This window comes from Lissotriton vulgaris, chromosome 7, assembly GCF_964263255.1.
Source record: "Lissotriton vulgaris chromosome 7, aLisVul1.2, whole genome shotgun sequence".
In the NCBI taxonomy this organism is placed as follows: domain Eukaryota; kingdom Metazoa; phylum Chordata; class Amphibia; order Caudata; family Salamandridae; genus Lissotriton; species Lissotriton vulgaris.
The window spans coordinates 241,193,856-241,218,727 of NC_141695.1; the positions used below are offsets into that span (position 1 = coordinate 241,193,856).

The window sequence follows — 24,872 nt, forward strand, 5'->3', positions numbered from 1 at the left end:
CTTAGTTGTTATTGTGCTGTACTCGCGTTCGCGCTCGTTTCCACTGTCAGACTTTGGTCCACATTGCTCCGGTCCCGTTCTCGACCCGCCCCCCCTCGCGCGTGGCAGCATTTGGTTCTTTCCGCTGCGCACGCTTCCCGCTCCCTGCTCCTCACCGGCTGATTTTCTGTCTGCGCTCTGTCGCTTCCTGCAGCTCGTTTGTCTACCGCTTCCTGAACCAACGCGGTGCCCGCCCTCAGGGGAGTGTCTCCCTGCCATTCCGGCCCGTTCCGCCCCTTTTGTTTTCCTGGTGAATTTAACCCCTTACTTTCTGTTTTTTGCTGTCATGGAGATTCCAAGCTCTCCAGAGTTAGACAATGAGGAAAGCGAGGCTTTCAAATCAGACCTCAGTCATTTTATAAATACTTCAGTGGAGACTGCTGTCGAGGCTTCAATGACTCGTGTTTCCAAACACATGGAGAATACCCTTTTAAGCCTCATGACCAAAGCTTTGGCCCATTCTGCGGGGGATAGCAGAAAACGTAAACTGGTTCCTTCCACTTCACTTAACAAAAATGTGTCACTGTTGGGTCGCAAGTCCTCCTCGCATTTGACTGAGGACATGGTTCCTCCCAGGCCTCCTACCAAGGAGGGGATAAAGATTGCTATGTCTAAAAGTAAAACTAAGACTAAAAACGTGGAGGTTCCTAAGAAGCTGGTCATTAATACCATTCCTGACATGGATGATGACGATGATATGGGTGACACAGATGACTTAACAGGTTTATTTCAGTTGGCTGATTCTCCTTCCCCCAAGAAAGCAAGATTGGATGCTTTTTCATCTGAACCTGTATTGGATTCGGAGGGCCATCCTATGTTTGACCCCTCTTCTATCAGGCATCCCAATTCTACTGAGTGGTTTCCCACTCCTCATGTGGGAGAATACATCTCCTCCAAGCTCCGTCTGCCTTTGGACAAGTCTGTTCGTGCTAAACTCAAGTCTGAGTGTCCTAAACCTTCCCTTCCTTGTCATGTCACCGTTACCCCTTCTATAGATCAGCCGCTCCTTACCTTCTTCTCGAAGTTTGGCAAGGATCCTCGCAGGGGTGTGGATAAGGCCTGGTCCACTCGCCAGGACAAGCTTTTGGATGTTGTAGGTCCTTTGGCCCGGGTTTTGGATATGGCGGAGACAGCCCGCTTGGAAGCTTCGGATCTTAATCCAGAAGAAATCTCTTTGTGGCTCCAAAGATCCTCTTGCCTGTTAGGTAATGCCAACGCGGCGATCATTCATGAGCGCCGTAAGGGCCTGTTGATTAAATTGGACCCGAATTTGGCCAACTTGGCTACCCAGGACCCGGGTGTCAAGGCTGACGGTCTGTTGTTTGGTGATTCCCTTGTCAAGGATCTCAGCCGTTATGTGTCCACTTTTGCTTCCTTGGACAAGGCCCAATTTTCCATCAAAAAAGTGTTTGCCCCTCGGGTTTTTGGCAGGGCCGACAGAGGCAGGAACCGCTCTTCCGGCCGCGGTTATCCCAACCAAGGTTCCAGAGGCGCAGCCAATTCCGGCTATCAAGAGTTCAAGCCGCAGTTTTACCCCCAAAGAGAACGTGGCTTCCGGGGCCGAGGACAGAAAAGTTTCCGTGCCAACAACAACAACGTCAACAACCAAGGTGAGCCCTCCCCCTCCTATCGGAGGTTGTCTTGCTCTATTTCTTCACAGGTGGCGCGCGCTCACAGCAGATCCCTGGGTCCTCAATTCCGTACAAGGCTATCTCATCGAGTTTTATGCTCAACCTAGGCTATTTTTCCTCCTCCGTTGGTTTTTTCCGCAGACGTAGCTCTGCTCGTCTCTCAAGAGATTCAAGATCTTCTCCAAAAACGAGCCATTCTGGTTGCTCCCTTCAATCCCTCAGGCTTTGTAAGCTCCCTCTTTTTGGTTCGAAAAAAGAACAAAAAATGTTGTCCTGTCATCAATCTGAAGTGGTTCAACCAGTTCGTGGTCTATCGCCACTTCAAGATGGAGACCATCCTCCATCTCAGGGATACCTTGCGCCAAGCCGATTGGATGGTCAGACTCGATCTTCAAGATGCCTATCTTTCAATTCCTGTACACGAATCCCACACAAAATATCTACAATTTCAGTGGTCCGGTGTCACTTACCGGTTTTGTTCGCTTCCTTTCGGACTTTCTTCCGCTCCTTGGTGTTTCACCAAGGTGATGAAGCCCGTGGTATCCTATCTGCGCTCCCTAGGTATTCGTCTCATCATTTATCTGGACGATATCTTGATCATGCACTCAGTCAAACAGACTCTTCTTTCCCATCTCAATGTCGCTCAATCTCTCCTCCTAGATCTGGGTTTCCTCATCAATTCCGAGAAATCTATGTTAGTCCCTTCTCAGAGTGTAGAATTTCTAGGCTTCCGCGTGGACTCTTCCACCGCATCTCTTTACCTTCCAAAGTCCAAGGTGTCTGCCATTCGGTCAGAGTTATGTCAAATTCTCCGCCTTTCCGAAGTGTCTCTACGTTCTCTTGCAAGAGTCGTAGGCCTTCTGTCAGCCTCCATCCAAGCGATCTTTCCCGGGCCTCTGCACTATCGAGCCCTGAAGCGCCTAAAGATTCGTCATCTTCGGCAAGGATTGGCGTATTCAGATCTTATCCAGTTAGACTTGGAGTCCCATCTCGCACTTCAATGGTGGATAGACCATTTAGATGCATGGAACGGCAGGACGATCTTTGCTACAGCCCCAGATCTTGTATTAGAATCAGATGCCAGCCTGTCGGGTTGGGGCGCCCGATGTGGTTCAATCTCGACTGGAGGTACATGGTCTTCAGAGGAGTCGTCATTGCACATAAACTGTTTAGAGATGCTGGCAGGCTCCTTTGCAATCCGCAGTCTGGCAAAGAACAAAGCAAGTTGTTCCATTCTCCTTCGGATGGACAATGGTTCTGCGGTCCGCTACATAAACTATCTAGGTGGCACAAAGTCAAAACCTCTAGCGGAATTAGCAAAGAGCCTTTGGGGATTCTGTCTTCAACACAAACTATCTCTTCGAGCGGAATATCTTCCGGGCAGTCTCAATGTCATAGCAGATTGGCACTCTCGATACCTTCGAGATTCAAGCGATTGGAAGCTGCTTCCCTCCGTCTTTCTTTCTCTCTCCCAGAAATGGGGTCCCTTTTCTATCAACCTTTTTGCTTCCCGCCTCAATTCCCAACTTCCCGTTTTCTTCAGCTGGAGACCGGACCCGCTTGCTCTCGCAACAGATGCCTTTCTACAGGACTTGTCCCTGCATTTCAACTATGCATTTCCTCCGTTCCTGTTGATCAACAGGGTTTTGGCCCAGGTTCGTCGTCAGTCGACATCCTTGGTTCTCCTGGCTCCTTTCTGGCAGGCTCAAATCTGGTTCCCCTCTCTCTTGGAACTGGCAGTGGACTTTCCGGTACTTCTTCCCTTCAGCGAGGATCTCCTGCTGGACCCGCAGGGTCTTCCCCACGCCATGGTCCTGGACAGATCTCTGGTTCTGTCAGCTTGGAAGATCTCCGGACTTCCCCGTCTGACGTCATTATCTCACAGGAGGCTTCAATCTTTATCAGCAGAGCTTGGGCCCCTGGCACCTCCAGAGCCTACAGGTCCGCTTGGTCTTTATGGGCAAGCTGGTGTATGAAACGGTCTGTCGATCCCTTTAAAGCTCCTTTAAGCCTCGTGGTTAATTTCTTAGCTTCCGAAGCCAGTGCGGGTAAGTCCTATCGCACTGTTAATCTGTACAGATCTGCTATCTCGTTGAATCATTGCCCTATTGACAATAAACCTATTGGATCCCACCCTTTGGTGTGTCGACTGCTTCGTGGAGTTCGATTCTCAAAACCTCCGTTGGCTAAGTATTCCTTTTTGTGGGATGTTAATTTGGTGTTCAAATTGTTTATTTCATGGCCTGCAAATGATGCTCTTTCTCTAAAAATGCTTTCAGCCAAACTCACCATATTGCTATGTTACTTTCAATCAAGCGTGTCTCTGATGTCAAGGCTTTGGATTTGTCCTACAGACAGTTTTCACCTTCTGGTGTTTTGTTTCAGGTTCACAGGCGTAACAAAACTAATTTACAATCTGTGTTTTACCCTTATTTCCCTTCGCAACCTCAACTTTGTGTTGGACAATGTTTAAAGTGTTATGAACAAAAAACTGCTGATCTCAGGTCTTCCTCTAATTCGGAATTGCTCATTTCTTTTCGCAAACCCCATCATCCTGTGTCCTCTGCCACTTTAGCCCGTTGGGTGCGGTGGATCATGTCCCTTGCGGGCATTGATGTTTCTGCTTTTGGTGCGCACTCCGCCAGGGATGCTACGGCCTCTAAAGCCTTTTGGGCAGGCTCTCGTTTGGAGGATATCCTGAAATCAGCAGATTGGTCTAATGATGCTATTTTCAAAACGTTTTATTACAAACCTGTTTTTACTGCTTCTTCTGTAGTTGTTGATATGCTTTGAACAAGCATAATAGGAGCCTCCGTTCTTGACATAAAATGTAGATTTTCCTAGTATTTATGACAAAAAGTCTTAATTTTATTAAAGACACGGAGGCAAGTATTATCCCACCTCTACTAATTTTTCTCTGTTTTCCCACCCTTAGGAACTCCGGCTTTACCACCAGCCTCCAACTAATTCTACATCTGTTCCCGTGGATGGACTTCCTTCATCTGGTTCTTCACTTCGTTCCACTAGGAGCTTCCTCCTGTGTTATCCTGCAATCCTGGGTTTCCTACAGGATATTCTGGCTTGGATTATGACTTTTTGCATTTTACTGTCTATTTTTCCTCTGTTTATGCATTCTCTTTGACTTCTCGCACAAGAAAAGAGGACTTCGTGTGGGTGGGGCTGGCCATATATACTATCCTGGTTATGATTGGTCCTTTGTTTGTTTACTCCAATCCCATTGGCCAGTAGTTTCCTGCTGTGCCTTCTGGGTATTTGTAGTTTGTTGCTTATCTTGCTGCTATTCAAAATAAAGCAAGAAAAGAAGGCATAATACTCGCCTCCGTGTCTTTAATAAAATTAAGACTTTCCGTCATAAATACTAGGAAAATCTACATTTCAAGACACTGATATGTTATACACATTTTGTAAATGAGCGACAAGTCTACCAAATGTTCATTATTTTGCAAGGAGTAACAATTCTGCGTGATATTTAATTTTCTGGCGCCTTTCCGTGGCCTGTAAAGTCTGTCTTTTTAAAGATGACTGCCACGTAATCTTTCTGTACGGAGTGGTTTCAAACAATACTTGACAGTCACACCCTGATTTTGTTTACCCTGTCCCTCCTTCCTGAACGCTGGGAGCCTGACATGTGAGCTCAATAGAAGCCTGCGGTACTTGTCAACTGATCCCCGGAGGATAACAGGAATGGTAGTGTGAAAGTTCCTGAAAGCGGATGCGCTAGATTCAACCGTATCCATGGCCTTGTAGTATTATTGTAAAATGAAATTGTCTCGTAATGCGGGAAAACCGTTTACACATTTTATTTTCTGTAGTGCTCTGTATGTTGCTTGCTGGCAGAGTTTTCAACACAACATTGGTTTTTAATAGCAGGCTTCGATCTTTTAGCTCCAAGTTACTCAGCTAGTCTGAACAACAAGCATTTGCAATGCAATAGGTCTCGCATTTGAGAGATTTTGAGCGTTTGGCATTGTAAATGACAATGCCTTTTATTTATGTGTTTTGAAACCTGCAAGCAATGACTATAAGTACATTACATTGTGATGTGATCGTGGAGTTCGTAAGCAGCAGCGGGGAGCGAGCAAACTCACTATCGTTATTGGAATTGCCGGTGAAGGACATCACGCCACATTTAAGCCATAATTCCGCCGGAATGTAATACCCGGAAGTCCATTATTACGAAGTTTAAGAATTTCACCAGTAAAACCCTTCAATCAGTGATTCTCTTTTCTCAAAAAAAGAAGAAAAAAGAATGGCGTTCTCCATTTAAGACGGAGGCAATCATGAAATAGACAAGAAAGACTTAAAAGGTTGCACTTCCACGTGACAAAGCTTGTGGAAGCAATATAATGAATCCCTCAGCTCCCATTCCTTCTGAAATGATCTGATACAATGACAACGCCCTGAAGAGATACCAGGAACTTTGTCCTGGAATTGAAATGCGTCAGCATTTAATAAGGAGGACTTTTGGTCATTCAAAGTATTAAACCAGCAAATGCTGGTCCAAATAGTCGTTATTTATTGACTTAAGTCCTTTGATTTTTAATTGATTGAAGTGTTATTTTTCAAGGCACATGATTACATGATGTATGGTCTTGTCAAATAGTCTTGTGTTTTATGTAGGATGTTGATACTCATTTGATTTAAAGTTTTTTTGTAATGTCAACATTTGTTTGTATATTCCATTGTATATTAGTGTAAATATGTGGATGTACAGGTGTCTTATTTGCTGATAAAATGTTTCCTTTAAAAATTTAAACACAGATATAAGCAAGTGGTATAAATAAAAATACTTGGTCAAATTAGACAAGCAGTGTTTTTGACCTTTTGAATTTTGTGTACAAATGATGGTGGTTAGGCATTTTTGTGTTTTTCTTATAAGTACAAAGTGCACATAAATAAAAGGAATTGTCATTTACAATGCCAATAGCTTAAAGTTTTGAAAATGCGAGAACTAGTGCATTACAAATGCTTGTTAGTCCCTAGTAAGTGGGGTTTTCTACAGCAATAGCACATCTGGGTAATATTTTTTCAGAGACTGTAATTCTGTCTTCTCTTAATCTTTATCAGCCAAGCCATTCACTTTTCACTACAAAATATCTCACATCCCCACACATTTGTACACGCTCTTTCACACCAGCAGGCGTTATACATAAAGGACATGGCTGGGAAAGCCATGAGGTCTAACTAATTTCTCGTTAATGAACATCTAAACACCCCCTTTCAAATTCCACCCCATATCTTGCACACTAAGAAAACAATTACCCCAACTTCTTAGGGTTAAATACTAAGTTTTGGTCCATCTACACCCAAAATTCACATCCTTCCAGAACATTATGTGGCTGTGAAATACCCATGAAACCCTGCAGGCTTTCCCATTTAATGTGGAAACAACTCAATAAGTACTTCTAATCTCTGTCCTTTAATTGTGTGGCCTTTGAAGTACTCCTCACTCAATGCAAGTTACAAACTCACAAATCCTCAGCATTCTTTATGTACCTTTTAAGTTGCAAAGATACTAGGGGAGCCTCATTGGTTACAGGGAGTTGTTTTAGGTTGTGCAAAAAGGATGTTGACACCCTCAGCTTTTTGTTGCATTTGAGCCAACAGTAAGTGCATAGGCTATGCCACACTCATGGTTACCTAGGTGAACTGTAGAAGGCCTACAATAGTGGATCTACTCCGGTAGAGAACGATTACCTGGCTCTCCTGGGGGACATTTACAAAAGACAATGCTGCAGCAGCACAGATTGCAAGCATTCCATATGTGAAATATGCAAAGCAGCAACATGGATATATGGGCATACCTGTGCATGCTTTCGCAAAGCTTTAAATGCTTAGATTTTATGCCCCCATTGTGCAAGTATGTGGGACAAGTCCATGTAGCTGTATTCGCCTCTCTGACCTCAGCTAAATGTTACGTCGTACCAGTATTCAGCTAAGTGACCCCCCCCCCGATAATCCATACTGTGAATAAGTTCCTGAGCTGGTGTACAGCTTGACCTGCAGCAATGCCAGAAGGAGTGGTGCTCTCAACTGTCACATGCAGGTATGTGCTTGTGAATCACCATCTTTCTTATAGGACTTCACTTTATTGCATGTTTACGCACCACCAACAATGTGCTGCAAAATGTTGGATCACTCCTCCTAACTTTGCTCCTGACAAAATCTTATCACATAGATTACAGTCTGTTACCCACACTGTACTATGTACAAAAAACGTACTGGTCGTGTCCGGACCACTGGATAGCGCTCAGACACCTGTCACGAGTATGAGGCGCAATACAATTTCTACAATACAGACAGAGTGAGAGATCTCCTGTTTGAAAAATGTTGCTCTAATCCTAGAGCTCAAGCCACCACCACAGGCCACGAACACTTTGATGCCAAGGGAAGTCATTCGAGCGACCATCAACATTTCTACATCTCTAAGTTCAACCATGAAGGCACAGTTTCCTGTTTGAAAGCCCGGATTATGCAAACAGAAAGCCAGACAGCCTCTCTGTGACCAGTCTTTGTTTCTAACACACTCCCTGTGAGACTAGTTGGCACTGTTAGTGTTTGTTTGGTTTTTTTGCAGAGCTTTATATAGCCCGAACTTGACCCAAACCGAATCGGGTATCAGAGCGCTTTACATAGCACCAGTTACATTACATGAGGCGACACATTCATTTTTGTTAGGCACGGGAGATTAAGAGATTTGCCCAGAATCACAGGATGTTTGGCGTCGTTACCGAGACTCGAACCCAGATACCCAGGTCCCAGGGTCGAGTGCCTTAGCCGTTAGGCCAGCTCCTCTTGTTCATTAGCACATTCCTGGGTAATTATGCTAAGTGACTTGCGTCTATTATAAGACCATCTTCTGCAAGCAGAGGCTATAAAAAATGCGAGACATATGGCATTGGAAAGAAGTGGCTGCCATTATCCCGGCTGCTTGAAGAGAGAAAGCACGCATGGCGCGCTGAATGTAAGCAAAGCACGTTGTGCCTGCAGTAAGAGAAACTCAATAAAGAAAATAGTGCTCACAAAACTAAATAACACGTACCGTGTAACAACCGAAGTAAAAGGGCCAGTCGCCATGGGAGGTTACAAATGAAGTCAAGGCGGTACTAAGGAGGGACAAAGAAGCCTATTTACGAATCAGAAGCCTGCATTTATGAAGGACAGTGACACAAGCCAATGACAAATATGGGTCGAGAGTGGGCAGGGCTTCTATTCCATACTCCAGTACAGCAAGTCTCTCAGAGCAGCGCATGTTCCCTGACTCTAGGCGCGACCTAAAAAATCTTCTTTTTTGTCATGTTACATGATGAACTATGTAATGCAGGACGCCAAACCTCAATTATTGCTACCCTGCCAGTTCTACACAAAAATTGCATATTGTCTTACTCAGATTTCTAGAGTTGATGAATTAGAGCTAGAAATGAAAAACGTCTCTACTGGTGGACGAGTAGCACACACTACACCAGCAATTGACACCTAGACGCTTACCATGTGCAGAGCTGAGCAAGTCCCTGTTGACTCTTGGGCCTACCAACAAGACTGAATGGCAGTAAAGTGTGCCTCTGCCTTGAAAGGAGAAAAACATCAAATACACAAATAAGCCTAGGGTTCAGAAGCACAGTGGGAACGTGTGCAGGGTCTGATAAGAACATTTCAAGCAGGTGCACTTAGATTTCAGACTGAATAGTTTCTAGACATCCACAGACTTACCAGTTCCACCATCTCTTGGTAGATCTCAGGAAAGATTGCTCTGGTAGAGACCTTGTCTTGTGGTGGTATACATTAAGAGGGGTATTCTGTGAAATGTTTTGAGTAATATTCTGTGTACCTTTGATTGTGCTGCTACAACCCAGGTCTTTGGAGGTCCAGTTGCCTGCATTTCTGAAATACAGAATTTTTTTTTGCACAAGTATTCTCTCACCTGGGAATGCAACTTTCTGGAATCTAAATCTCTACCTTCACGGCAAATCAAGCGCCCATTGCTCCTGCTGTGTTTCTCTATTGATGTGAGAGACTGTCATCTATTTTGCACCCAGTGCTTAATTTGAGACAGTGGTTTTGGGTGCTCAGCACCGGTACTTAATCATCCACTTAGGCACTTTTCTTGAGCACCAGCTAAGGAAATATTAATTTAAAGGTAGATGAAGTTATTTGCAGAGAATCACAGGATGTTGAGCAGATGCCGAGATTCTAACCTGGTCCGAAGTATGCAACTCTGGCCACTATGCCACAGCCTCGCTCCACTTTCATGGTTCGCAGTCGGTTCTGTTTTAGGCGGTGCTAGCAGGAGAAGTAGGCTGGTGCAAGCTGCCTCCTGACGAGAGCCTCGTCACTAAGGTTTTGTACAAATTAACCACTGAGGACATCACTTTCGAAGGTCGTCTTGACCACAGTAATGTTGTCCCAATGTTCCTTCTCACGTTCAGTAGAAAACAACATTGGCAGCAATGTTATCTTTAAAATTAAGGTCACTCCTGAAAACAAATCCGGAAATGGAGTTCAATATAAGCAAAGACTGTAAATGGTGATCAAGGTATTAACTCCAGTTAACGTTTAGCTCACCTGGAGCATCCAAAAATATGGAACATTGCAAATAACGAAAAATACACAACACAAGATGGTCAGCTGGTGGATAGGTAAAATTGAGAACAGACTCTCTGGCCCATATTCCTACCAACTCTCACTTTCTCTGGATAGACAAATTAAGTATTTTGTATACTTTCACATTAGTGACCAGACTTGTGGACGATGACATGCTGTAGAGCGGGTTACTGATTGAAAGCATATTTGTTCCATAAAGGGCTTCTCCTCTGGGAAAGTTTTGTTGGCTTATAGCAAGGCCACAATTCTGTGAGCGAGGGCGTGAACATTGGGCTTTCAGGAGTATATATTGTATCAACAAAGGTGGATCAACATGAAAAGGGGAGCCTTTCAAATGGACTGGATTATGTAAGCTTTGGAAAGCAAGTCCTGTCTGAACCTTAGATATCCTTAGTTTTGCAAGTAAGCAACAACAGATTTTGCATTTGAAGTAGAGATGACCTAATTCTGGCAAACTAGCCCAGTGCTTGTCCTACTCTGCTTGTCCTTATGAGTTGTAGAAACGATCGGGAAAAGTGAAGGTCTACCAGCACTGGGGTTAGGTTCAAGTGTTCTCCTGGTTTAGGCTTTGACTGGTGCTGGCTTTTTCATACATTTTGTCTCATCGGACACAATACATGGCTTTATCCCGGTTTAAGATTTTCCCAAACCTGTAAAAGAAAGTGTGTCTTAGGAGTCAGCCATTTTGCTTCTTCATTTTTATTTGTGGTCAGTATCAAAGGTTCTCCATGCTTTTTGGGTGATATGTGTCATCTAGGGCGAAAAGCACAGCTCACTGCCATGACCTAGTGTGAACATGACACCATCCCTGTTCTTTGCTTCATGGGAATCTTCTCGATAATCCAAAAAGTCTGATGGGTACTTTGTCCTTTTTTGGACTACCAACCAAAGAACATTGGCAGTTCACATTTTCCATTAACCAGATGGACCCAGTCATCTGTTGTGTTCCAGAACATTCTGGGAATACAGTGGTATAGCCTGGAAAATTCACTCTGCACGCCTCGTTAGAGGAGCGTTTGATATTTTAAGTAAAACCTGTTCTGTAGTTTAACCCTGGCTTCCCACCTTTGCCCTCACAGAAGGAAATATCCTCCTTGAACTAGTAACATTTTCTCAATCTCAACTTCAAGATGACTGTGTTCACCAGCCAAGAACGTGGATTACCAGGGACAGGCCCTACTGCTGGTATCCTCCTATAAAGGCTGGAAACTAGTCTATATATTCGGAAAGAGTCAAGCTGCTGTGGGCTGGAGGAGAGGAAGCCGTACTTCCCAGTGACAGGAGAGGAGCAGACCCCCTGCCCGAAAATATCAAAGCAATATCATGGGGAGAAGAGTTAGCCTAACGCAAGGATGGTAAACCTCGAACTTGGGGAACGGAGTTCGAGTCTCAGCTATGACGCTGAACATCCTGTAATTCTGGGCAAATCACTTAATCTCCCTGTGCCTAACAAAAATGAATGTGTCCTCATGTAACACAGCTGGTGCTATGTAAAGCGCTCTGATACCCGATACCGGGTCAAGTTTGCGCTATATAAAACTCCGTATGAAAAAAAGTCACCCCAAATTTTATAAGATGGAAGCTGCAATATGGCAGCAGGCTAAACGTGCCATCCACAATTCCCCACCCCCCAAGAACAATAAATGGCAATATGAAAGTAGGGCAGGGAAAACTCAGAACCTAGAGGAAGGAGGGCTGTTCCTTCACACTACAGAGCTAGAGCAACGTTAATTTTCCCCAACCACAGCTTAAATGAGTTTGCCGCTTCCTAAAGGCTTATTGAGATCACAAGTAGATTTATAGGATAGAAGGAAGAAGCGAAAGTCAGACCTTTGTGCAGGAATAAAGCACTCAAATGTACAGCCATGCCCAACAGTACCAGGAGAACCAGAATCACTAGCTTTCCATTTGTCCAGTGCAATGTAACGAGAATGAGCAGTGAGCGGTTCACCAATGACCCGCACCTCAGCAGCTGGTAAATGCAACCAGATGAAACCGGAGCAGATACCTTCCGTAAGTGCGAGGCACCCACGCCCATCTCTGGTACCTTAGAGAATGAATGAGTCAATGCACCGTCCAGAACTTAGCCAGTGCCTCCTACATTCCTTTGATGAGAAACACGCTCCAAACAACCAAAACATATAGGGCAAGCGGAAAATAAAAATCAACAATTACTGCCAAGTACAGCACCAAACGATGCAACCGTTATCATACACACACTGAATCATCAATATACATTTCACTGACTGAACTCCCGAAATCAACCACCAGCAGAAACTGAGCTGGTACAATTATTATAAATCATTGGATGGCACAGAGAGGTGGGAATAAGCAGACTGATGTGGGTTCTCACTTTCAAGCAAACAGCATTCGCTCGCTTGACCTCCCACAGTATTTTAAAACAGGAAGTTGTGTGAATATGATGCATGCCTGATATATCTACGTCTAGTCTTCATAACTAAACAATTTCTAAATGTATACATTTTCAAGAATAAACTCAGCAACTTAGTAACAAAAAAAACGTAATGAGCAGTCCGTTTTTGTCACCATAATCATACTGAGAGGAGTGCAGGCTTTCATGGATCGCAAATATGAATACACATTCCCAACAATATAATATGTATATGAAAATGTGCATTGCATACTCTCACAATGGAGCTACACTTTAGCTGGGATATCATTTCAGGGTCACATGCTTACACAGAAGGGAAAGCCCATCTTAACAACCTGCAAATCGACACGCGTTGATGCCCTCTTTGAAATAACAAACGTCACAATATGTAAAAAGCACAGCACAGAATAAATGAAAACCTTCAACACTGCTACAACCGGTGCTGTTCCAACCAAGAGCAACAAAACCATTTATAGTTTATTCAGAAATATAAATAAATCGATTACAACAATATCACTAATTATTTTGACTTCCAAAAGTAAAATCATTTCAGGCAGGGTATTTATTTGCATTTCCGTTGCCAGGTCACAGCCACCACATACATCTGCCACACAGACCGAGAATGCAGAGCATTCATCTTTCATGTGCAATGTGCTCTATATAGAAAGATGGAATGCCTGCCATGTCCCTCTTCCTCGTTAGATAGTATATTTGGAAACATGCTCTGACCTGTCACTCCGTTGTCTAACCGCTGCCACCAGTGTGCATTACTGCGTGGGCACACGGTGGGCGCACACTTGTGCTTAGAGTAGGATGAGACGTAGCGCCATTAGACTACAGTTCTCACAATATTCTTAAGTCTAGTCTTCTCAACAAGTTGTGGGGTATGCGTCAGGTCAGACACCAAGCACCGAGGCTGCAGGGCGCAGGATGCTAATGTGTTTGTTTATTTTGAACACTGCAGGCCGACGTCTGAGGAGGTTCCTAGTCCGCTTTACATGCCAGCTGTTGGCCGGCATCTGTCGTCCTTGGCTTCACAGGCTACTCGCCAACGAATGCGAGCAATCTGTTTTCTGCTTGGTTAAAAAGCGACGAGTATCCAACAACTGTACTACGGATCTGCGGGAATGCCAGCCATGCGTAGGGAGAAATTCAATGCATCCCAGCCGCGAATAATCAAACAAGCATTGGCTGTAGAGCAGTAAAGCTGCACGGCCATGACAGGATCATTTGCACATTAAAAAAAAGCCGCAAGCGTGCACTCTCTCGAACTTCCGGTCTCCTGAAGCAGTCATGAAACAACTAGTAACTAAGTATAAAACCTCCATTGACACATGCTTGAGTGAGTCAGCGTTACCCAATAGCATATTAACCTAGTTTCAGACAGTAAAGGCTGGAATAACTGAGTCATTATCCGAACAACATCAGAATAACTCCAAGACCAGGGCTGGTTTGATAAGTGCTGTATGCAGGCGTATAACACCCTTAAGAACGAGGTACACAGGCACCCATAAACACCGATAACATCAGGAAGCTAGACAGAAGTATAGACGGGCACTCAGCAAGAGAAAAGGTGCCCTGAGAAAGGAAGCTTGGGAATCACTCTTCAACATCGTGAAAGAGCTTTCCAACCCCAGCGCAGGAAACCACGACATCACCCCATCGCAAGACCTCTGCAACTCACTCGCTTCATACTTCCACAACAAGATCGCGGACATACACAACAGCTTCAACAACCAACCAACGCACACCATGACCGAACAATCACCCCCCACCACCACCCTCCACGCCTGGACCCCGATCAGCACCGAAGACACCATCCGCACGATGAACTCCATCCACTCCGGATCACCGACCGACCCCTGCCCTCACCACGTCTTCAACAAGGCCGACGCTGTCATCGCTCCCCACCTGCGAGACATCATCAACACATCCTTCGACACCGCCACCTTCCCTGAGAGCTGGAAACACGCCGAACTCAGCGCTCTACTCAAGAAACCAACAGCGGACCCCACCGAACTCAAGAACTACCGCCCCATCTCGCTCCTCCCGTTTCCAGCCAAAGTCATCGAGAAGACCGTCAACAAGCAGATGGCCGCCTTCCTCGAGACGAACGGATCCCTCGACCCCTCACAGTCCGGCTTCCGAGCCAATCACAGCACCGAGACCGCCCTCATCGCCGCCACCGATGACATCCGAGCCCTGATGGACAATGGAGAAACAGCGGCCCTCATCCTCCTAGACCTCTCCGCGGCATTCGACACGGTCTGCCACCGCACCCTAGTACAGCGCCTCAGCAACATCGGAATCCAGGACAAGGCGCTGGAATGGATCACCTCCTTCCTCGACGGAAGAACACAGAGAGTCCGCCTACCACCGTACAAGTCAGAGGCCTCCGAAGTCATCTGCGGCGTCCCTCAAGGATCATCTCTGAGCCCCACCCTCTTCAACGTCTACATGAGCCCCCTCGCGGCCATCGTACGCAAACACAACCTCAGCATAATCTCCTACGCCGACGACACCCAGCTGATCCTCTCCCTGACCAACGACCCCGCCTCCGCCAGAGCCAACCTGCACGAAGGGATGAAAGAGGTAGCCGAGTGGATGACGACCAGCCGCCTGAAACTGAACTCAGACAAGACGGAGGTCCTCATCCTGGGCTCTTCCCCCTCCGCCTGGGACGACTCCTGGTGGCCTCCCGCCCTGGGCACCGCACCCAAACCGACAGACCATGCACGCAACCTGGGCTTCATCCTGGACTCCTCCCTCTCCATGACCAGGCAGGTCAACAACGTCTCCTTCGGCGTGCTTCAACATCCTACGCATGCTACGGAAGATCTTCCGGTGGATCCCCACCGAGACCAGGAAGACCGTCACCCAGGCCCTCGTCACCAGCCGACTGGACTTCGGCAACGCCCTCTACGCCGGTACCACCGCCAAGCTCCAGAAGAGACTCCAGCGGATCCAGAATGCCTCAGCCAGACTCATCCTCGACATCCCACGAACCAGCCACATCACCCGACATCTGAGAGACCTTCACTGGCTCCCCGTCAACAAAAGAATCACCTTCCGCCTCCTCACCCACGCACACAAAGCCCTACACGACCAAGGCCCGCGCGACCTCAACAGCCGGATCAACTTCTACGCTCCCAAACGCCACCTCCGATCAGCCAACCACGCCCTCGCCGCCGTCCCCCGCATCCGAAGAGCGACAACAGGAGGAAGGTCCTTCTCCCACCTGGCCGCCAAGACCTGGAACTCCCTCCCGACCGACCTGCGCCTGACCCAAGACCACCTCTCCTTCAGGAAGAAGCTGAAGACCTGGCTGTTCGAGCAGTAGCGGCACCCCCCCCCCCCCACCCCCCCAGCGCCTTGAGACCCTACGGGTATGTAGCTCGCTCTATAAATGTCATTGATTGATTGATTGATCACTCAACGATGTGGCATTACAGAAAAATAGTGCTGCATTTTGGCAAGCAGTGAAAACTCCATTCCTACAACCAGTGGGGAACCCCTCTATAGAATCTGCCATACCTGACGAATCCTAGGTTAGCCAATTCTCAAAGATTTATGCTGAGCTGGAGCTCAATAACTAAACTTGCATGGTTACCACAAATGAGAAGCGGGAAAAGGCAGACCTGAAGTTCACACTGGAGGAGGTGGGGAGAGCTATCGCAGCGAGTAAGAGAGGTAAAGCTCCGGGCCCGATGGAGTTTCTGTGGACTTATTTAAATCAAACATTCATCTCTGGGGACCTATATTAACCCAGACCTGGGGGGAATCTATAATAGTCCCAATATTTAAAAAAGGGGATTGTAACAACCCCGGATGCTACCGGCCAATATCGCTGCTGGACTCATTGGTAAAAGTTGCCGGTAGAGTTCTTCTAGAAAGCCTTCAGTCGTGGGCAGAAGATAGACAGGTCCTTTCAGATATACAGTACGGCTTCCGTGAGGGATTGAGAACAACTGAGCAGAGTTTAAACCTTGCACTACTGGTGTGGAAATACGTTAGAGTAAAGAAGGGCTCCCTGTTATGGCCATCGTGGATCTCACAGTGGCCATTAACTCGGTGAAACATGATAGATTATGGGAGATACTTGAGGCCTTAGGAGTGTATTCCCACATCATACGTCTTTTACAGTTTTTGTACAGTGGGGCATCAGCTACTGTGCGCTTTGGCATAGGAGGCAAGCACACAGACTACTTCCCCATCAAAAGGGGTGTAAGGCAAGGCTTCGTACTGGCCCGTTTTCTTTTTAATTGATATATTAATGGGTTGGAACGAGCACTCCTTGACAATAACCAGGATTTCCCCATAGCAGGTGGCTGATCAGTACCTGAACTTCTCTATGCGGATGATGCAGTACTGATGTCTAGAACTTAAATCAGCCTGCAGAGAGCCTTCAATAGTTTTACAGAATTTATGGAGAACTTATGTCTCTCAATTAATAAGTCAAAGACCTATATTATGAATTGTGGTGGGAGAAGAAATAGGCCAAGGAACATGTACGTGGGCAGGCAGAAGTTAACTATAACCAAAAACTTCCCCTATCTTGGTATTATGTTCAATCAAAGCGACTCATGGGCACAAGCAATACAAACAAAAACGATGGCCTTTGCAAAGACAACAGCTTCCCTTTCCTCCTTTTCCAAGAAACTGAGTAGGAAGCCCCCATCAGAGCTTATCCAAATGTATAGGGCCAAACGGTAATATACAGGGCAGGAGTGTAGGGTTTTGCTGCTGCTCAGCCAATCCAAGTAGTGGAAAATGTATTTTTATGATATCTTGTATCTGTTCAAACTAGTACCTCTTCTTTTGTCTGCCATGACGAATTGGGTCTTCCGTATATCTCGACCTCATAAAACTTTAACCCATCCTGCTATGTCACAGAATAGGGACAGAAGAGCACAGTGCTAAACGCTTTTTCAACAACTCTAGTTAGCACAGTGCTAAAAGCTTTTTCAAACACTCTAGTTAGTGAAAGAGTTCTGAATTTATTTGAGTAATGGCCTGTCACTCTCTATACAGAACCGGTCTTCGAATTCATAAAGAGACACAGAGTTTCTCTTTTCAGCAGCTTCAGCTGAAGAAAAAGTTAGGCACACTAAAGTCGGATGATGTAGCCTTGTCCTCTTTACACATCACAATGGCAGTAATAAATCATTTTAAAACATGGCTACTTTTCCTACACAGATAAAGAAGCATTGAACGGACAAAAAATAAATACACCACTGTCCAGGTACTCTAATCAGTTTGCAGATTTTAAGAGGAAGCTATGAGTTAAAAAGAGAGCACTAGTTATTCAGTCTTTTAAAATATGTGATTTCATTCATCCTTATTTCAGGGGGGATGTGTTGGGATATTTGCACTACTTCGGGCGGATGCCGGAGTTAGCGCTTCAGTCTCTGGCGCCATCCCCACGACTTAGGGCACAGAGAGCGGGCACGCGCAGCAGACACGACAGCGGGCGCGGCTGCGGTGTGCCGTAGGCGTGCCAAAGGCACGCCCGTCTGTGCCCGTCCATGCCTGGACCGTGCCCAAGGCCATACCCCCTAGCCCCGATGAAATCCTACTCAGGCACAGAAATCCTACAACTGCGCCCCACAATCAACAGTTCCTGTACTCAGCTTAAAATAGATGACCCTTTCAAACTACAAACACAAAGTTGTACTCATTGCCACTTTAAACCTATCACGGACTCAAAATCTGATTTTAATATCAGTCAAAGTCTCAATAATAAAATGGGTCTCAACATAGTAGCTGGCCTTATTAATGCCCGTTCATTAGGCAAAGACATAGAGGAGATTGCAGACATCATTTCTGACCATAAAATTGATCTCCTGTTCATCACCGAAACCTGGACAGACCTGGCATCCGAACCAGACCTGGTAGTGGCCACACCCGAGGGCTATAACATTGTGAGACAGCACAGAGTAGACAAAAAAGGGGGCGGATTAACAATCATTTTTGCGAAGCAAATTCAATACCAAGATACTTCATGCTCCCCTGAAAAATTGCGAAGCATTATACTTTTCCATTTCACTAACCCCCTCCCAAATTTTCAAAGGTATTCTTCTTTACAGACCCCCGGGATCTAGGACAGAATTTCTGATCACTCTCAGTGATATGTTGGAGTCCATAGCAGCTGAATGCACATTCACCATTCTAGGCGATTTCAACTTTCACCTTGAAAACATGAATGATAAGGTCACCAAGACCCTACTGGCAGATCTAGAATCAGTAGGCCTATCTCAGCTAGTCTCGGACAGCACTGATGTTGCTGGCCACACATTAGATGGCCTCTTTTCAAACTCCAAAAACATATTCATAAAATAAATTCTTCCTCTAGTCTGGTCCGACCACCACGCAGTTATATTCAGTATACTTCTTGACAACCGTTCATCCACCAAGATATCAGCGAATGAAATGGTTGCATTTAAAATTTGGAAAAACCTAGATAACCATCAGCTCAAGACAAATCTGTCCTCCACGCAAACTGAGGTGCCGGATGACCCAGCTATAGCTGCTACAGCCTACAACATTTGGCTCCATAATGCTATCAACAAGCTAGTGCCAACTAAAACATTATCCAAAAATCGAAGCCTCCCATCGGCCCCCTGGTTCACCTCCGCTCTCAGAGAAGAAAAACAAAAGTGCAGAAATCAAGAAAGACACTGGCGTAAATCTTTTGCCAACGAAGAAAAACTTCTTTACAAGAGTGAATTAGCAAAATATAAACTAATGATCATTTAAGAAAAAAGCACATATTTCACAGCGCAGATTGAACAGGCTAAAAACTCAAACAAACAACTTTACCAAGTAGTCACCAAGTTAACACATCATGGGCCCGATGTAGGTAGCCCTTTACCGATCAGAATCGGACGAAAATACCGATTTTCGGCCGTTTCAGATCGGTAAAGACGTGCCCTTAGGGCATGTCTTTGTGCCACATTGCACACATGCCCGTTTTGGGGGTGCTAGAGGGTGTCAAAGTGACACCCCCTGCACCCTTGCCAAATTCGGTATTTACTGATTCGGTAAATACCGATTCGGTATTTGACTTTAATCCTATGGCCTTCAAAGGCCCATAGGATTCAATAGCAAATACCGATTCGGTATTTACCGAATCGGTAAATACCGAATTTGTAAGGAATCAGTAACGATTCCAGATGTTGGGACCTACATCCCATTTACCGATTTTGAAATACCGAATCGGTAAAATTCGGTATTTCAAATTCGGTATTTCAAATTCGGTAAATGGGATTTACCTACATCGGGCCCCAAGTGTCATTGGCTGTTCGCGCACCCACACAAACATTATGTAACTCCTTAGCACACTACTTCTATGACAAAGTAAAAATATCTACGCCAATTTCTCTGTTCAAGGAAATTCTTCTGCTCAATGTGTGGTTACAGAGCCCCCTGCTCAGGTCTTAGCACAATTTCAAAAAGTCACCGTAACAAATTATGAATATCATGACTACTATTAAATCCCGCTCAGCTAATGACCCCTGTCCACCAGCTGTTCTTGTACCTATTATAGAAATAATAACCCCTGTACTAACAGAAATTTGTAATGCCACATTTTCCTCTGGGAAATATCCCACTGCCTGGAAAAACACCATACTAAAACCTCTATTGAGAAAATCCCATCTGGATCCGGAGGATACCAAAAACTACAAGCCCATTGCCAGTCTACCTTCGGGCCAAAGTGATTGAAAAAGTTATGAATCTTCACATTTCTAAATTCATAGAAGACCACCATCGGCTAGATGACACCCAATTTGGGTTTGGGTAAAGTCACAGCACTGAGACCGCACTAATTAAAGCATCAGAGGAAATAAGAGTGATTCTTGACCAGGAAGTGACAGCAGTTCTTATTCTGCTGGACCTCTCTGCGGCATTTGATGCGGTCAATCACAATACTCTAATCAACCGTGTCACTGCAATGGGCATCAAGGACAAAGCAAGAGATCTGCTGCCCTCGTTCCTCTCCAATCCGACCTAGACTGTAACATTGGGCAACTTCCACTCCGCCCAAATGACACTTCCGTGTGGTGTTCCTCATGGCCCATCCCTAGGTCCAACGCTTTTTATTATCTACGTGTTGGACTTAGCCAGAATCATCAAGGCACATGGGATGGGCCTAACATCATATGCAGATGACACAGAGCTGGTGATCACCATGAAGGACAACGGAGAGAAGGTGGCGGAAGACTTCCAAAAGGGCATGCTGGCCATCAGTAGCTGGATGGCCAGCAATTGCCTTAAACTCAACTCCGACAAAATGGAGGTTATGATCTTTGGTAATCTGTCTCCCACCTGGTCCAGTTCTTGGTGGTCAGAGACTCTCAGTCCTCCACCTAACCTAGTCTCTAAGGTCAGAAACTTAGGTATAACATTTAACGACAAACTGACCTTTGCGTCACATGCCAACACAATTGTCTCAGCCTCTTTCTTTAAAATTCGAATGATTAAAAATATACTGCCGTTTCTCCCTCTCAATGCAGGCAGGACCTAGGTTGGTGCATTGGTGATGTAATCCCTGGGTTACGGCAACAGACTCTTCTCTAACGCTCAGAGAAGGGTCATCCAAAACTACAATCTGTGCAGAATGCAGCATCCAGGATGCTGTCCAGAACCCCTAAGTTCATACCCATCGCCCATGTGATTAAACGATACCAATGGTTCCCGGTGAGGAATCGTTTCAAATTCAAAGCACTCTGTATTGCCTATTAAGCTTCCTGAAATCTAGGTCCCCAGTTTCTAATGAAATGTCTAGCCATCCACACTCCCAACAGTCCACTCCGTTCCTCCAATGCATTTCTCTTGTCAGTGCCGCATACCAAAACTGTCTCTTGGGGCAACTGACGTTTTGTTGTCACGGTCACAAAACTATGGAATTCCCTCCCGCTGGAGATCAGAGCCTCTCAAACTCTAATGGTCTTCAGAAGAAAAATAAAGACCTGACTGTTTAATCAGTAAGCTGTCTACCACACTGCCTCCGTCCGCAGCGCCGAAACACCCCAGGGCATTTACGTGCTTTATAAGTTTAAAAAATAAATAAATAAATGTCTATCTTACCCTCCTTGCATCGCTAGTCGAGCAATGGGGTGTGAAAGTTGTTTCTTATGCAAGTGACACTCAGCTGGTGCTCTCATTTAGAAAACACTCTGAGACAGCTTTCGACAACTTCAAGCATTGTCTGTTCAACATCTCGACTTGGATGACGGATAGCTGCTTGAAACTGATTAACAATAAATCAGAGGTATTGTTTTTCCATCAATCCTCTCCTCTGCGTTCCAAACTCTGGTGGCTCTCTAAGCTAAACCCTGCACCAATCCCAGTAGATTCAGCCAGGAATTTCAGCTTTGAATTTCACACAAACCTATCCAGCAAGGCCCAGATATGCCAAGTCTCCTCATCCTGCTTCTGGAAACTGAAAGCCTTGCAGTGATTTCTCCATCTCCTGCCCATGGACTGCAGGAAGACTGTGGTTGAAGCACTAGTCATGTCTCAACTAAACTATGCCAATAACCTTTACATGGGTCTTCCAGCTTAACTATTCAGAAGACTGCAAATTATTAAAAGCGCTGCAGCCAGACACATTAGGAAAGTGCCATTTCGCCACAGCATTTCCCCTCACCTACGGGCTTCTACTGGCTGTGTGTCAAAAGGAGGATAGAGTTCAAGGTGCTGTCCATTGCCCATATAGCCACAAGAGACAAAGGCCCGGGATACCTGAAACAGAGACTCCAGAAATATCGCCAGGCTAGGACTTTGAGATCGAATCATCAGGAATTACTCCGGATTCCTTGTTTCTCTAAAGCCAGGATTGGCGGCCAAGCTTTCTCAGGGAGACCTGCATGTCTCTATAACTCCATGCCTGACCACCTATAAAGTTTGAGTTAGAACAGACATTAGGGAAAACATTAAAAGCCTGGCTTTTCTGCCTACCGTGGTCCCCCTCCCTTTCTCTTACACCCGAATCCGCTGTCAGCAGCAGGACAACTCCGTTGGAGGTAGCCGTGCGCTGAATAAATGTCCTATTGATTGATTGATTGATCTATTATATTGCAGATACTACAGAGAAATCATTACACTATGGACAAGTTATTAATCATACCAAAAAACTGCAGCAGTAGCATTACTTTTAAAAAGTGCACAAAAATGAAGTAAACCAAAATATTTCTAAATAACAAGTTACCAGAAAAAAAATAGCAAAATCCTAACTTCCCACAGCCACATCTACCCACCAACAAAAATACATTTAAAATACAAACAAAGCACCTTTTTTCCCCAACAGAAAAGGAGCCACCTGCACCACATTACAACACCCACAATGAAAAACAGATAATAAAGGCTGCAATTACCAGCCAGAGCATGTATGCGATTATTAAATAGAAAACAAGTACCATAATTAAGTAGCACTTGCTATGAACTAATAAATCTCTTTAAAATTAAAACAAACAACTACTCCCTACATAAAATTATGTTGATTTTGAACAAGCCATATCCTTAAACTATACCCACACTCAGCCATAAAAGGTTCTAACTACCATTTTAACCAAAGCTTTCGGAGACCCACCAAAAATATGCACGGAGGACCTCATTATGATGTTGGTTGGAGTATCCTCCTCCTGACACTGACTCAGAATCGGGACCGACCGACTCACAGTTGGTGGTTCCTCCCAATCAATTACGATGCGACCAAACACTGTTTGTTTGGATTCCCATTGACTCCTATGGGAGCCTGTGTTCCGCCCACCAACACAGGCTCCTATGGGGAAATGGGGGGTGTGCAGAAAACTCAGCACCCTGTCGAAGGCACCCCATGGTGCCAGCCACAAAGTGCAGGGTTTGACAGGGAGTCCCTTAGGTACCCTCTAGGCCAACAACCAGAGGCTTCAGGATGAAGGGGACACTGCATGGGGCCCCCAAAGTCACTTTCTGACAGCGTTTTTATGATGGACAGGCCGACTCGGAAAGACTGTTAGAAGCCAACATCATAATTGCTCGGTCGGAAACACAATCCGTAGCGCTGTACGATGTGGGTCCGACCGTCACAGAGTCTCTGACAGCCTGTTGGAACCGATTTGGAAAGACTGTGCAGTTTACAAACTGACGGCGAACATAGTAATCGGTTGGTTGACATCGTAATCAGCCCCTAAGTTCAGAAAATCCAACAAGCAGACATTTTGCCTTTAAAATTAGGCACTTGCCTCTGTCCAAGTAATAGAGGCATGCATAGACAAATGTTATATTTACGAAGATTGTGTTTGAATATAAACTCACAGCGATTTCTGGTCTGAGCACTTTCACACCATAGTTAAGGATTATATCACAGACTGGAGTCTGTTTTGTGTTTGAAATATGTAGCATAGCTGCCTTTTCTGCATGGTCATCTCACACTTTTCTTTACTATTTCTGTACCATTTTATGCTGGTGTTAGGCATTAGGTGCACATTATCAATGGTAAACAATAGTAAAGTGTTCCCCTCTAAAACATGTGCTGTACTTTAGAACTCCATATTTGGCCTATTTACATTCCACTTAACTGCATCATAAATGGTCCCTAAATTTCCCCTATGTTGTTTAAAGTGAAATGCCATATGTGGCTGCATTATGTATTTACTATACACACATACATGACCAGAATATATGTCTTTCAGGAGCACAACTGTGGTCTGGCTGAGCCATAGTTTAAATGTACTTCAGTGACACATGGCAGGGAAAATTACTTTGCTATATAAGACACAACTACTTTATATAAGGGCAATATGCTAATATAGAACAATAGATCAGACTATATAATGGGATAGTGAGCCCTCACGGAAAAACAAAAGCTGAAAGCTATTTCATTGCATAGGCCAGTCTAGAAGCTTGTCTAAGTAAGTTTAGATGGGATTAAAATCTTACTTTTCCTTTCTCTCCTCTGGAAAGGGCCAGAAAATGCTTCAAAGTTATTTCCTTCTTGTTTTAAAAAAACATTTGATTTTATTGCGAAATCACATTATTGATAGCTTGAGCAGAAAAGTGAATTCATAAAAATGCACTTTAGGCTTCCTGAACCAGAACTGTCACTCATCAAACCTTCAGACAGGGATGTACATCATTGGTTGGGAGAGTTCAACAGCCTAGTTCTGAAGAAAATAGCCTGCCTCTGAGTCCAGGAAGTGCCAATG

The 24,872-nt window shown here is 45.0% G+C and overlaps 1 protein-coding gene and 1 pseudogene across 3 annotated transcripts in view; one reads left to right on the top strand and one right to left on the bottom strand.

The window, feature by feature from the left end:
* The window catches only part of LOC147701285 (uncharacterized), a 525,848-nt gene that overhangs the window by 229,621 nt on the left and 271,355 nt on the right, over positions 1–24,872 (bottom strand). The window lies entirely within an intron of this gene.
* Positions 326–2,945, top strand: LOC147701286 (uncharacterized; annotated as a pseudogene).